A 15,927-nucleotide genomic window follows, 5' to 3' on the forward strand; every position below is an offset into this window, starting at 1 on the left:
ACATTTATTTTGATCAATACCCATGTTTGAAAAGATATGGTGAGATTTGTTACACTTTGTACTTTTTGTGTTTCTAAGGTAACTTGTAGTAAACAATTGTTTACCAACAGCCAGGTCTGAAAGGACATGGTTATATATTATATCACGAAGTGATATATGATAAGAGAACATGTACTTTGATCTGTACCCATATTGTGGTATTTGTTGCTCTTGATATTTTTTGCATGTAAATGCCTTACATAGGAACATTGGGATGCATGTTTATACAAATCCTACTGCTGAAAATTGTAAATATCTTACGCATTGTGAATCAATGTTATGTATATAGATGAAATATGAGGAATACGTAGCAGCATTGTTACTCAATGTTATGTATATAGACGAAATATGGTGAATACTTAGGATCTTTGTGAATCAATGTTATGTAAAATATGGTGAATACTTAGGAGCTTTGTTACTCAATGTTATGTATATAGACGAAATATGGTGAATACTTAGGATCTTTGTGAATCAATGTTATGTATATAGATGAAATATGATGAATACATAGAAACATTGTGAATCAATGTTGTGTACATAGATGAAATATGATGAATATGTAGGAGCATTGTGAATCAATGTTGTGTATATAGATAAAATATGATGAATATGTAGGAGCATTGTGAATCAATGTTGTGTTTACAGATGAGATATGATGAATACGTAGCAGCATTTTTACGCAATGTTATGTATATAGACGAAATATGATGAATTCGTAGGAACATTGTGAATCAATGTTGTGTATATAGATGAAATATGATGAATCCGTAGGAACATTGTGAATCAATGTTGTGTTTACAGATGAGATATGATGAATACGTAGCAGCATTATGAATCAATGTTATGTATATAGACGAAATATGGTGAATACTTAGGATCTTTGTGAATCAATGTTATGTAAAATATGGTGAATACTTAGGAGCTTTGTTACTCAATGTTATGTATATAGACGAAATATGGTGAATACTTAGGATCTTTGTGAATCAATGTTATGTATATAGATGAAATATGATGAATACATAGAAACATTGTGAATCAATGTTGTGTACATAGATGAAATATGATGAATATGTAGGAGCATTGTGAATCAATGTTGTGTATATAGATAAAATATGATGAATATGTAGGAGCATTGTGAATCAATGTTGTGTTTACAGATGAGATATGATGAATACGTAGCAGCATTTTTACGCAATGTTATGTATATAGACGAAATATGATGAATTCGTAGGAACATTGTGAATCAATGTTGTGTATATAGATGAAATATGATGAATCCGTAGGAACATTGTGAATCAATGTTGTGTTTACAGATGAGATATGATGAATACGTAGCAGCATTATGAATCAATGTTATGTATATAGACGAAATATGGTGAATACTTAGGATCTTTGTAAATCAATGTTATGTATATAGATGAAATATGGTGAATACTTGGAAGCATTGTGAATCAATGTTGTGTATATAGATGAAATATGATGAATACGGACAGTCAATGTGAATCAATGTTTTGACTGTTTCAAACCAGTATTAAGTATATAGATGAACTATGTTGATTATATATATATGATTCTATGTTTTGTATAGAGATGAAATTTTGTGAATATGTAAGCGCTATATGACTTTTTGCTATGTCTGGAGTTCAAGTTTCAAGTGTAGTGAATGCATGTAGGATTTATTATTCAGTGTTAGATATAGGTATATAGTTAGCGTGATTCAAAGTATTTGACCTATTGCGAACAATTTGAAACATTGTGATTCAATAGTTTGTCTTCATTTCAAAGATACTGAATGCATAGGAGAAGTGGGGTTTAGTGTTACTTTTATGTATATAGTTGAAATATAGCGAATATTTTTGAACATTTAATGCTACGCATGTAGATGAAATATGGTAAATATTTAGACATATTGTGATTCAATGCTTAGCATTTCGCTGAAATATGATGAATAGTTAGACAAATTGCAATTCAAAGTGAGAGGTATGCACATACTTCGAATACTTTGAGTGTTGTGTTTAAATGATTTATCTGTAGTTGAAAACTAGCGTTGTTGTTAAATGATACGTATTTCGGTAATTTTTTGTGAATATAAAGGATCATTGTGGTAATGTAGCTGATACATCGTGAATATTAAGACATTCATATATATGGTGATAAAAAATTGAATACTTTTGAGCATTGTGAATAAATGTTATGTATATGGTTGAAATATATTGAATGCGTTGAAATATTAAGTTGGTACTTTTGAGCTTTGTGATTACGTGCTATGCATATATAAATGGAATAATGTAAATAGACACATTGTGATTCAATATTACACGAGTTCAAAAAAGTGAATACTTTTAGAGTATTGGAATGAAATATTGTGTATATAGCTGAAATGTTGTTAATACTTCACAGAATTCAGATTCGGTGGTATGCCTATTGTTGTAATATAGAAAATAGTTTGCAGCTTTTTCATACAATGTTTTTTCTAGAGTTTAAATATAGTGAATACTTGCAAACTTTTTTTATCTATCATTCATTTCATATTGGTCTAAACATTATATATTTCTGTATTGCAACATCATTTTTAATGTGTTTTAAAAGTTGGCATACGATGTGAGATATAGATGAGTGCGAACATGTTTGAGCATTATTATCCATGCTTTAGATATACGTGTACTTGGAATAAAGTGAAAACGTATAAGCACTGTGATGCTATGTAGATGAAATATGATGAACACTTAAGAGCATTGGGATTCAATCCAGTGACCACGTAAGAACATTTTGATGCAATGCTACGTATGTGAAATAAAGTGAATGCGTAGGAGCATTGTGATTCTAGGTTTTGCATATTATTGATTTGGAGCATACCTTAGAGCATAGCCTTTTCGTACTATGTATATACATTTTTTGAAGCTGATATATAGTGAATATTTAGAGGAATAGTTATTTCATATCATGTACATTATATGTAGATAAAATATCGTGAATATGTATATCACATTGTGATTCAATGCTATGTCTATACAGTTCAAATATACTGAATGCATATAACATTATTATATTAGTGAATACATTTGAGCATTGTTATTAAATACTATGCATATATATGGCATATGGGTAATACAGTGCTGTTATTAAATTCTATACATATTTTGTTACTGAAGTATGGCGTATTTTCATTCAATACTAATATTAATTAGCATTGTGATTCTATGCTATGTGTTCACATTTTTGCACCTGATATATGTTGAATTCAGTGCTGTATATATCGCTGAAATATAATGAATACCAAGGAGTATAAAGTGAACACATTTTACATGTTTATAGATAAATATAGTTTACACTTTTTAGCGATATGATAGAATACTGTGTTTATAGATGAAATCTTGTGAATATTTAGTCGCATTGTGATTCAATGTTAGATGTATGTACAGAGTTCAAGTGCAGAAAATACTTCGCAGTCGTGTATATAGCTAAAATATAGTGATTACTTCTGTGCTATGCCTTCAGTTGAAATATGTTAAATACATTAGGATTTTTTGATTGCTTGTTATTTGTATATTGGACTAAAATTTTACATGTGAAATGGATATGTTTTCTTTTTGAAATCAATTATTTGAGTAAAATTAATAGAATGACGAGTGATTTCGTATACTGTGATCCAACATTTATTATATTGTACTAATCCATTCAGTATATCTGAGCATTGCGACTTGTTGTATAGTACATTATTTGATTACTTAGAAGACACAGTTCAGTAGATGTATGTCATGATATGTTATGTGATAGTGAGAAATTTACTATGGCGAGTATTTCTATCGATAAGCAATGCTTTGTCGCCAAATACAATAACACATATGGCAATACATTGAGAATACTTGTTTTGAGTGTAGATATTTTCTAATCCACATTTTCCTCGGTTTCATAATGCATTGAAATGGACGGATTTGTATTACGATAAATGCATGTTTAGAAGATGTATTTTATATTATTAATAGTACTTACAAAAGGATGACTGAACGAAAAGGAAACGTATAAGTTTGACTTTATTGATGAATGTTCGAGTGTATCTTTTTTACCGATTGTTAATTAGATTAGTGTATGTGTGTTGTATATATATTTATGACCTTGCAAGAAACATTAATTTGATGTATTAAGCACCAGCAGAAACATGATAAATGTTTGACATGTACCTGATCTAATACAAGTATACACCAAAAACAATGTACCAATATTTCATCATAATGAAATATTAATTTGCACGTCATGTTTACATGGAAGAAAGTACAGGTGAAAACTGGTTGGTTTTGATATCGGCCACTTCGTTAGATGATATAGACGAATCATCTGCGCAATTTCTAAGGTTGATATTTTGAGGTTGATAAAACTAGATGTGATTATTTTATCAAAAAGTAATAACATTGTAATGGCACTTCTAATTTTCGATTTAATATTTTTTACTTTCTCCAGCTGTATAATATTTTTGAGTAAAACTATGATACGGAAAATGCCATTAATCATGTTGATTACTATGATAAAATAACGATTTTTTTTCTGTTAATTAACCATTATTAAAGATTTGTAGACTTAATTAGTTAACAAAACAATGTTCTGTAATATGATTAGAATAGTTTTTACGTTCGGGGGGTATGTCCATATATGAAGTCATTATTTTATTGTGACTTTATCAATTAAAATGAATGACAACGATAACGGAAATAGTGAAATTTTAATCTGAATGATGAACGGAAAAGGCGTGATTTCCTTCTTAATCGGAAAAGATTTCTAACACGTCAAAAGAAGAACAATAGAATAGTTTTATAATTTTATGTAATATTATGCAATGAAGATCCTGCTAGTTCAAAACATTCTGACATACGCTTCGTAAATCTCGAAATATCAGAACTCTTATAAGACCGTATATACATTTAAATTGATCCAAAATTAAATTTTGATTTGATTTTATGATCTACTACTACCAAAAGGTAGATCATTTGTATAGAATTTGATGTAATATTTCATCACGATGTTTGTAAGGATATTTATAGGGGAATATTTAGAGACATTAAAAACCCTTGTGTTGTCATTAAAGTACGATGAAATATAAAATATTATCTAAAAGCTGTTCATGTTATAGATCTAACACGCAAAAGAACAGTAGAGTATTGTCTTTGTATAGTTTACTAAATGGAACACGCTCTTTGATATGTTATGGACCCATAATATCAAATTAATATACTGTAAACTTACATAGTTTTGCTTTCATCTTATTTTGCCGTTTTTTTTTTTTTTTTTTTTTTTTTATTGTTTTTTTTTTGCTGAATGTATTGCGCTAAATACATATTGATTGATGGTGTTAGTTGCAGAATTTGTAATTTATGATATTTATTGTCAAGGCGCAAATTCATTGTTTCTCCAAGTAACCAAACCTTTGTTATTCACTAAAATAGCTTTACAGTATGTTTTCGAAAATTATTTGACTGTGAAGGGAGATAACGAGTCATGTTTTACGTTTGATAGTATGACTGATATTGTAGTAAATCGGCGGACGAACCAGATCGTATATATGATCACAAATATGCACACCTGTGTGATAGGTGTGGTTTTTACAGTTAGTCATTTACATGATTTCCTTAATGTCAATGATCTTGAATTAGCTTTCATGTCGTTGAAATAGTCTTTAAACGATATCTTTTATAAAGGGATGTTTAAATTCCCCGTAAATAGAACTAATTACAGTAATTAACGCTTTTCTGAAATATGTTACTTCTTTAATTTAAATGACGACATTATGATAAAGCATCCAGTAAAATAGGCTGTTATGCGGTCCTTTTAACATCATACTAATTGTTAGCCCTGATTTAGCTTGCTATCTGCTCTAGCGTTTATTTTTTTCTTTTGTTTTTTGTTTTTTGTTTTTTTGGCTTTTTTTTTTTTAGTGTGTTTTTGTTTATGTTTTTTTCCCTCATAATCAAGTCTATATCAATAGCTTTAAGATACAAAGTAGAGATATATTATTTCAAAAGTTGTAGAATAGACATCTTCATGGAAACTACAACTTTAAACACTTCATGCAGGGTTGTTATTTTTGAGAGGATCGATCCGCTACAAAACAGATATTAGTACCTTGAAAATAAAATTTACATATAAAACCTGTTTTGAAGACCTTAATGAAAAATATGCCCCTTTTGCCTCATGTTTGGTAAAAGCACAAAAACATTTCAAGCACCTAAATAACAACCTTCATAGACTGCGTGTATGTTATCATCCTTTCGTATGATTTTATAAAATATTTTTTACTTTTTTTAATTGTTCTGGTTTTTGAAGAATGCTTTATACTAACGTCATGCCAGAGGATATGTATAATACAGATTGGAACATGGGTCTAGATTGAATATAAAATTTGTCTTAATCTGATTAAATATACAACAGAGTTATACATACAAACACAAAATAGTTTTATATATTATCATTTGGAAAACATCGGCCCTTGCGTAACAAACGAAAATGAATATATTTGTGGTAATTAGAGATAAAACAGACCAGTGTCAATTTGATACATTATTTTAGTGATTCATTCCTATCTAAATTAACATCATTTTTTAATCTGTAGAGAATTCATTAACAGTTTTTAGATGTTGACTGATACAATCATTTAGACATGAAGTCTCACTGAAGTTCGTCAGTTTAACTATTGCTAAACCTTATGTGTATATTTACATAAGTTGATATTATTGTTCAGTAATTGATCAAATAATAGTGTCGTGATTAAAAGTTTAAAATAATACTTCTTTTAATGTTTGCAGAATTACATTTTTAAATGAAGTGGATTTTGCTTTCTTTCATATTTCTTTCAATTCATATTAGGTCGATAATTACACTTATGACATAGCATCTAAATATAATTCCACACTATACTAAATATAACATTTACTTATTAATATGCTTATGTTGGAGCATTCCTGAATGGTAAAAAGATAGTCAATGAGTCTTTATATTAATCAGTCACTTCCCGGAAAATCAACATTACTGTACTTCCTTGAGTGTGTAAGGAAGTATTCTTTCCATATGAAAACTGTATGTTGTGAAAATTGTGTTGGTGATCTTGTTTTTTCTTATAAAGGTCCTCTTTGGATATTGTTTTACCATTCAAAATTCTTCTTTTTTATTCATACGGTAAGCTTATATATTTCTTAATTATGGTATAATCTTGTGTATCAATTCTATCTTATTAAAACGTGTAACCAGAATATGGGTGTTATTTATTTCTATCGCAATGACAAGTTCATGTACTGAAAATATCGGCAGTACAGTCTGAGATGAGGTCGTGAACATATACCGAACTGTGAAATACCTTACAAAACATTACACACAATGGGGTGTGGTTAATTGTCATGTAAGTATTCAAAACAATATGATATGACATTACTTACTCGGATCGTCCATTGTACTTTTTCAGAAGTCTTTTTGTACATCTTTCTTTTGTCCATATTTTGCCTTTGAACGTTCACATGTTGGTATTTTCTTGTTATTGTGAAGCTTTGTTTAGGTAATTTAAGCGGTTTAAAAGAAGGAAAACATATCTCCGCCAAACTGTTAATGATTTACAGATTGAAGATGTTGGTTTCCTCAGCAAACGTGACATCCTAACTCACGTGCCTAAGGACAAGTATGAAAATAACAATATGTTTACATAATCTTATATCAAATCCAAAAGCAATAAAATATTTGCAAAATATGCACGAAAGAAATATATACACCGAGATTTCTGAAAAGGGACAAGGATTATAAAACCAGGTGTTCTGGGAAAGTAACCGTCTTCTGCTTCGTCAACGACACCCGCCATGCAAATTTTGGTCAACCCAAGCACATAAAGTCACGTTCCCGGTCAAGGTCATATGGTCAAAATGTTGGTATTACCGGAAAGGAACATACATGCCAAATATGAAGCCCTTTTTTCATCTGTAGGTCAAAGGTCACTGTCAAATTCATATGGTAAAAAATTGATACTACTGGAAAGGTTTTGTCACAAGGGACGCATATACCAAATATGAAAACCCTGCCTCTTACGGTAAATAGTTATGGCAAGATTAAAGCTGACAAACAGACAGATAGACAAGCAGACGGCACAAAAACAATATGTCCTCTATCTTTTTATTATTTTCATCAACTTGTATCTCTCGAAACCCTGTGTTGTGAGTTTGTCAGTTGTCGACAACATGATATTGGTAACCGGCCCTTGAGTATCGAGTTCACTGCGACATGAAAACACCATAGGATGAGGATGTAGGGAAATTGCTTTGCAGAAATGGAAAATTTCGCTCTAGGATATTGAAATTATCAAGCTTATCAAATAGCTTCGTGCAAAAAAAAGTGTATGTTAGTTTCGTTGTAGGCAAAAAAACATAACTTGGTGCAAGGTTGACAGTAAAAAGTGACTTATGAGTGTGAAATGGTGCCTCGGAGTTAAAAGAACACATATGTTAACACATTTAATACCAAATCGGAGAGTCTTAATATAGAGCTATCTTGACTGGAAAGGTACGCTAAAACCAAATATAAATAATGGTATGAGCCTAGATAATATGGTGTATAAATTGACTATACTCCTATTGTCAGTATATAAAGAAACATTTCTTACTTGTATGTTGTTACTAAGAAATGGCAACGAGGACTGATGGAGCACAGACTAGGAATTTATATTCAAAATAGAATAGCAAGCCATTGCCGACGATTGGTTCATATTAAAAATTCGAAATCGAACAAACAACGGGAAAATAAGAACAATAAAATTTCGATTATCGAAATTGTAAGAGTCATATCTACAACGCATGTACTTTACACAATTCATTTTTAATTTTAATCCAATAATACATTATAGAAAACCACAGTAGTGCCAATGAACAAAGATATAAGTTGTATCTATACATCCTGTCTATCAGTATGATTTCCAACTAGATACTAGAACAGTTGGGTCAAGGTGAAACAATGGCCTACCTAGGACAACTAATGACAGAAAATACGATCCTTACAATGTTGGATGACACAATACAAAAAAAGTAAGAATGACACAAAAGAAGCTGCACAATACAGACGCTTGTTTGAATCACAGTGGGAAATGCCTTTTGTAGGTCATAAATGGTGTTAAAGGGCGGTTATAATTATACATGTAGCAGTGGAATTGTGTTACCTACGTTAAATTCATGTCTAATGACTATAATGAAAGGGGTTGGGGCAGTGGAGATCAAAATGTGGAGTTCAAAACGTTTCATCTTTATTGGTCAGAACGAACTCAGCGTGATAGTGAATATAAATCAAAACACTTCCTGGATGGGGTCTGGAATCAACAGGAATTCACAACAGCTTGATGGTTCTAAATCAGATCAGTATGAAGAGTTCACAGATATCACCATGAGGGGTCAGTTGAACGTGTCTCACATGTGAAATTGTCTTAATTATATCATAAGCAGTAAAGTGACGTCATCAGGAGAGGTTTAAATGTTTTCAGGTTATCATTTTCAAAACGCCGGACAGAAGCATAAAAAGGGAAATAACTATGACTGGCATTAATAAAGTCAGAAGAATGGATCCATATATCACTAGAGAGAGGGGTGCTTGTAGGATATACGTGAAAGTGGAAAGGACAAGAATCCGTGTACGGATATAATCACTATATAAAGATTTAATATCAGATAGGGGGTGGGGGTGGAGGGAGGGGAGACCGACACCTGCGTATAAGGTCTCAGAGGTGAAGAAACAGACTACCATCTGGTAATGAGGTCAAGTAAGATGTGTTAATGAGATAAGCAGTTGAAGATGATAAAATACATTTAAAAAAAGGTTATGATATCCAGTTTATTTTCTCTGTGTATTAATAAAGTAGAATGGTAGGTTAGATGTTTATTATCTAATAAGCTGGGTTTTTTTGGAGGGGTTTCGTCATGTTTTTATTTTTTTGTTCCTTTAAAAAATAAGAATGAAAAACAAACAAGCGAACAAAAACAAGTAATGCTTATGAAATAATAAAAATTAGACAATAAAACGTTGCATTAGCGACCATTTACACAAACAATAATTAAAGTGATTGACAGTTATCATCTACTCCGGTAAAGTACTCCTCCTACCTTATAGAATTGTTCATAGTATTACATAATGTTCAGTTTCAATTCGGACTGTCTTGCAGTCTTGTTATATTTATTGGAATGGTTTCGTCAAGGGGTGTAAGTGGGGATTGTAAGGTCAATTACCTTTAATTATTGGCCGTTTGGACTGTAATAAGTGGTCGCGATACTGAAGTGACCAATACAACGATACATAGTGAAAAAAACTCTCACTCAAAATTCACAAAAAATGAGGTGTTTCAGTAAGGGCGTTATCCTCTCCCAAATTATATAGAAAAGATAGCAAGTGTTTTAATGAAAACGCCTTATAAAAGGTAATGAGTGTTTTAACGAAAACGCCTTATAAAAGATAGTAAGTGTTTCAACGCAATGAAAACCCTTTACAAAAGATGGTAAGTAGTATTCAGGTTAAATCAAAGTTAGAATTGCAGGAAGCTGGTCATCATCACGCTGCCTTTTTTCGATTTGCTGAAACAATTAGAGCAAACAATATATCAAAATATAAAACAAAGACATTCTAGTTAATTCTTCCATTTTCAAATATATAATTCACAACGCCTATAAGTTTCGGTGAGAAAGAGATATTCTTTTAAGATATCAGCAGTCTTACTAAACATTATTATACATAGATTCTCTTTTTCGTATGTGTATGGTGTGTTTTAATATCAAGTAGTGTATAAAGATAACAAATTGATTGTTGATAATTTCTTAAAGCAGTTAAAGGTTTATTTATAATCAAATATTTCATTTACGTCTCACCAATTTATAATACAATAAAATTGTATATGTACTTGACAATAAGATATACGATACCGTAATTGGAGTGAGCGACTACAACGAAAACAGGATGAATGAGTTGCTTATATAAAAACAACATGTTGTTATATACTCATACCAATAGCAGTGTGAAATAGCATGTTTATTAATACGTACGTTCACATTATTTCTTATTTATCTCAATCTCAATTTATCTCAAACTAATTCTGAACAAAGATTACAAAATAGTAAGCCAATTATACTCATACATATATATATCTATTTATATTACGTATATATATATATATATATATATATATATATATATAGTTCTCCTACTCAAGCTCCCATCTTGTACTTGACTAAAAATAATTGATTACCTCCCTTATATCATCTTAACTGATAAAATGTGGACAAGCATGTGTTTATTATTATCATTAACTGCTGCAAGATCAATTCATATGTGATGTTATTTATCTCGTGCAAGAATCATGTCACACATACTCACATGATACACCTCTCCGTAAATCTGTTACACATCCTACATAAACAAGAAAATATCAGCGTGTCAACATCATCATAATCCAAACTCAAATACAATAAAACTAGGAGAATATTAAAAAAAAAGAAGATTTACACGGAGACTCCTGAAAAATTACAAGGTACTACTACCATGTGTAATCAGAAGCAGAAGAGTAAGCATTTTCTGCTTCATCAACACCACCCCACCATGTAAGTCTTGGTCAATCCAAGTAAGTAATGTCACATTCTCAAATGAGAAAAATGTACACATTCCTATTTTCCAGTATAATGAATATGATAAATAAAAAAGTCCCTATTCTGGCTTTATCCCAATAGAGATATATTTGTAAAAATAATGTATATATATCTACGCATATAAATGTTTACATACATTACATATATATACTGTACCGTTTATCACTGGAGCCATCGGTTCTTTAATTTGTACAATCATTTAAATATTTTACTATTTCTAATCTAATTCTTCATTCTTAGGTAGGCCAGGTACTGGCTGTAGGTCGTTGATTTTTCCCGGCTTTCCTCCACCACCAAAACCTGGCTTGTCCTTAATGACCCTGACTTTTAATAGGATGTAAAGCAATAGTAATCCTAACTTAACAAATACTTATCAATATGTCAATAATATTTCCTATCAAACGGGTACAAGTTATGTATACAAGTCGTTGCACTCGGGGGGGAGTCCGACACGTGCGTATAAGGTCTTAGAGGTGAAGAAACAGACTTTCATCTGGTAATGAGGTCAATTAAGATGTGTTAATGAGATAAGCAGTTGAAAATGATAAAATACATTGAAAAAAAAAGGTAATGATATCCAGTTTATTTTCTCTGTGTATTAATAAAGTAGAATGGATATCAAGGTTAGATGTTTATTATCTAATAAGCTGGGTTTTTTTGGGGTGGGGGTTGGGGGATTCGTCATGTTTTTATTTTTTGTCGCTTTAAAAAATAAGAATGTTAAAGAAATCAAACGAACAAAAACAAGAAATGCTTATGAAATGATAAAATTTAGACAATAAAACGTTGCATTGGCGACCATTTACACAAACTATAATTAAAGTGATTGACAGTTATCATCTACTTCGGTAAAGTACTCATCTAACCTTAGAGAATTGTTCATAGTATTACATAATGTTCAATTTCAATTCGGACTGTCTTGCAGTCTTGTTATATTTATTAGAATGGTTTCGTCAAGGGGTGAAGAATCTAACTTCTTCAACTTTCAAACAATATTTTCCATCTTCACTGAATGAGGAAAATATCTAGCCATTCTTGGGGTTACATCACTCTTGAGTGACATTAATATTTTTATTGTTGTATTTTTTAATTATTTTTTCTTTCTTCTTTTGTTGGTTGGGGGATGGTAAACTGTAAGTGGGGATTGTAAGGTCAATAATTATTGGCCGTTTAGATTGTAATAAGTGGTCATGATACTGAAGTGACCAATACAACGATACAAAGTGAAAAACTTCTTACTCATATTTCACAAAAAATCAGGTGTTTCTGTAAGGACTTTATCCTCTCCCAAATCAAACAGAAAAGATAGTAAGTGTTTTATGAAAACGCCTTATAAAAGATAGTAAGTGTTTAATGAAAACGCCTTATAAAAGATAGTAAGTGTTTTAATGAAAACGTCTTATAAAAGATAGTAAGTGTTTAATGAAAACGCCTTATAAAAGATAGTAAGTGTTTTAATGAAAACGTCTTATAAAAGATAGTAAGTGTTTTATGAAAACACCTTATAAAAGATAGCAAGTGTTTTAATGAAAACGTCTCATAAAAGATAGTGTTTTAATGAAAACGTCTTATAAAAGATAGTAAGTGTTTAATGAAAACACCTTATAAAAGATAGTAAGTGTTTCAACGCAATGAAAACCTTTACAAAAGAGAGTAAGCGTTTCAACGCAATGAAAACCCTTTACAAAAGATAGTAAGCGTTTTAACGCAATGAAAACCCTTTACAAAAGACAGAATGTGTTTCAACGCAATGAAAACCTTTACAAAAGATAGTAAGCGTTTCAACGCAATGAAAACCCTTTACAAAAGATAGTAAGCGTTTCAACGCAATGAAAACCCTTTACAAAAGATGGTAAGTGATTCAACGCAATGAAAACCCTTTACAAAAGATAGTAAGCGTTTTAACGCAATGAAAACCCTTTACAAAAGACAGTATGTGTTTCAACGCAATGAAAACCTTTACAAAAGATAGTAAGCGTTTCAACGCAATGAAAACCCTTTACAAAAGATAGTAAGTGATTCAACGCAATGAAAACCCTTTACAAAAGATAGTAAGTGTTTCAACGCAATGAAAACCCTTTACAAAAGATGGTAAGCGTTTCAACGCAATGAAAACCTTTACAAAAGATAGTAAGCGTTTCAACGCAATGAAAACCCTTTACAAAAGATAGTAAGCGTTTCAACGCAATGAAAACCCTTTACAAAAGATGGTAAGTGATTCAACGCAATGAAAACCCTTTACAAAAGATAGTAAGCGTTTTAACGCAATGAAAACCCTTTACAAAAGACAGTATGTGTTTCAACGCAATGAAAACCTTTACAAAAGATAGTAAGCGTTTCAACGCAATGAAAACCCTTTACAAAAGATAGTAAGTGATTCAACGCAATGAAAACCCTTTACAAAAGATAGTAAGTGTTTCAACGCAATGAAAACCCTTTACAAAAGATGGTAAGCGTTTCAACGCAATGAAAACCCTTTACAAAAGATAGTATGTGTTTCAACGCAATGAAAACCCTTTACAAAAAATGGTAAGTAGTATTCAGGTTAAATCAAAGTTAGAATTGCAGGAAGCTGGTCATCATCACGCTGTCCTTTTTCCATTAGCTGAAACAATTAGAGCAAGCGATATATCAAAATATAAAATATAGACATTCTAATTAATTCTTCCATTTTCAAATATATAATTCACAACGCCTATAAGTTTCGGTGAGAAAGAGATATTCTTTTAAGATATCAACAGTCGTACTAAACATTATTATACATAGATTCTCTTTTTCGTATGTGTATGGTGTATTTTAATATCAAGTAGTGTATAAAGATAACAAATTGATTGTTGATAATTTCTTAAAGCAGTTGAAGGGATATTTTAAATCAAATATTTCATTCACACCAATTTATAATACAATAAAATTGTGTATGTACTTGACAATAAGATATACGATACCGTCAGTGGAGTGAGCGACTATAACGAAAACAGGATGAATGAGTTGTATATATAAAACAACATGTTGTTATATACTCATACCGATAGCAGTGTGACATAGCATGTTTTCAACGTACGTTCACATTATTTCTTATTTCTCTCAATCTCAATTTATCTCAAACTAATTCTGAACACAGATTACAAAATAGTAAGCCAATTATACACATACATATATATATCTATTTATATTACCTATATATTTATATATATATATGTAGTTCTCCTACTCAAGCTCCCATCTTGTAGTTGACTAAAAATAATTGATTACCTCCCTTATATCATCTTAACTGATAAAATGTGGACAAGCATGTGTTTATTATTATCATTAACTGCTGCAAGATCAATTCATATGTGATATGTTGTTTATCTCGTGCAAGGATCATGTCACACATACTCACATGATACACCTCTCCGTAAATTTGTTACACATCCTACATAAACAAGAAAATATCAGCGTGTCAACATCATCATAATCCAAACTCAAATACAATAAAACTAGGAGAATATTAAAAAAAAAAAAAAAAAAAAAAAAAAAAGATTTACACGGAGACTCCTGAAAAATTACAAGGTACTACTACCATGTGTAATCAGAAGCAGAAGAGTAAGCATTTTCTGCTTCATCAACACCACCCCACCATGTAAGTCTTGGTCAATCCAAGTAAGTAATGTCACATTCTCAAATGAGATAAATGTACACATTCCTATTTTCCAGTTTAATGAATATGATGAATAAAAAAGTCCCTATTCTGGCTTTATCCCAAGAGAGATATATTTGTAAACATAATGTGTATATATCTACGCATATACATGTATACATACATTACATACATGTACTGTACCGTTTATCACTGGAGCCATCGGTTCTTTAATTTGTACAATCATTTAAATATTTTACTATTTCTAATCTAATTCTTCATTCTTAGGTAGGCCAGGTACTGGCTGTAGGTCGTTGATTTTTCTCGGCTTTCCTCCACCACCAAAACCTGGCGCGTCCTTAATGACCCTGACTTTTAATAGGATGTAAAGCAATAGTAATCCTAACTTAACAAATACTTATCAATATGTCAATAATATTTCCTATCAAACCGGAACAAGTTATGTATACAAGTCGTTGCATTTTCTTTTGTGTTTGTTATCCCTGCTCAGAATGAGATAAATAAATATCAAAGAATAATAATAGTGATAGGTTTTATCAGTTTATTTACACGAACTAACTTTCTTACGTACACGTAATCAATTAACTGTCAATTTCATAGATTTTT

The sequence above is a fragment of the Ylistrum balloti genome, unplaced genomic scaffold (genome assembly GCF_031769215.1).
Source record: "Ylistrum balloti isolate Yb309-2 unplaced genomic scaffold, AGI_CSIRO_Ybal_v1 Utg369772, whole genome shotgun sequence".
In the NCBI taxonomy this organism is placed as follows: Eukaryota; Metazoa; Mollusca; class Bivalvia; order Pectinida; family Pectinidae; genus Ylistrum; species Ylistrum balloti.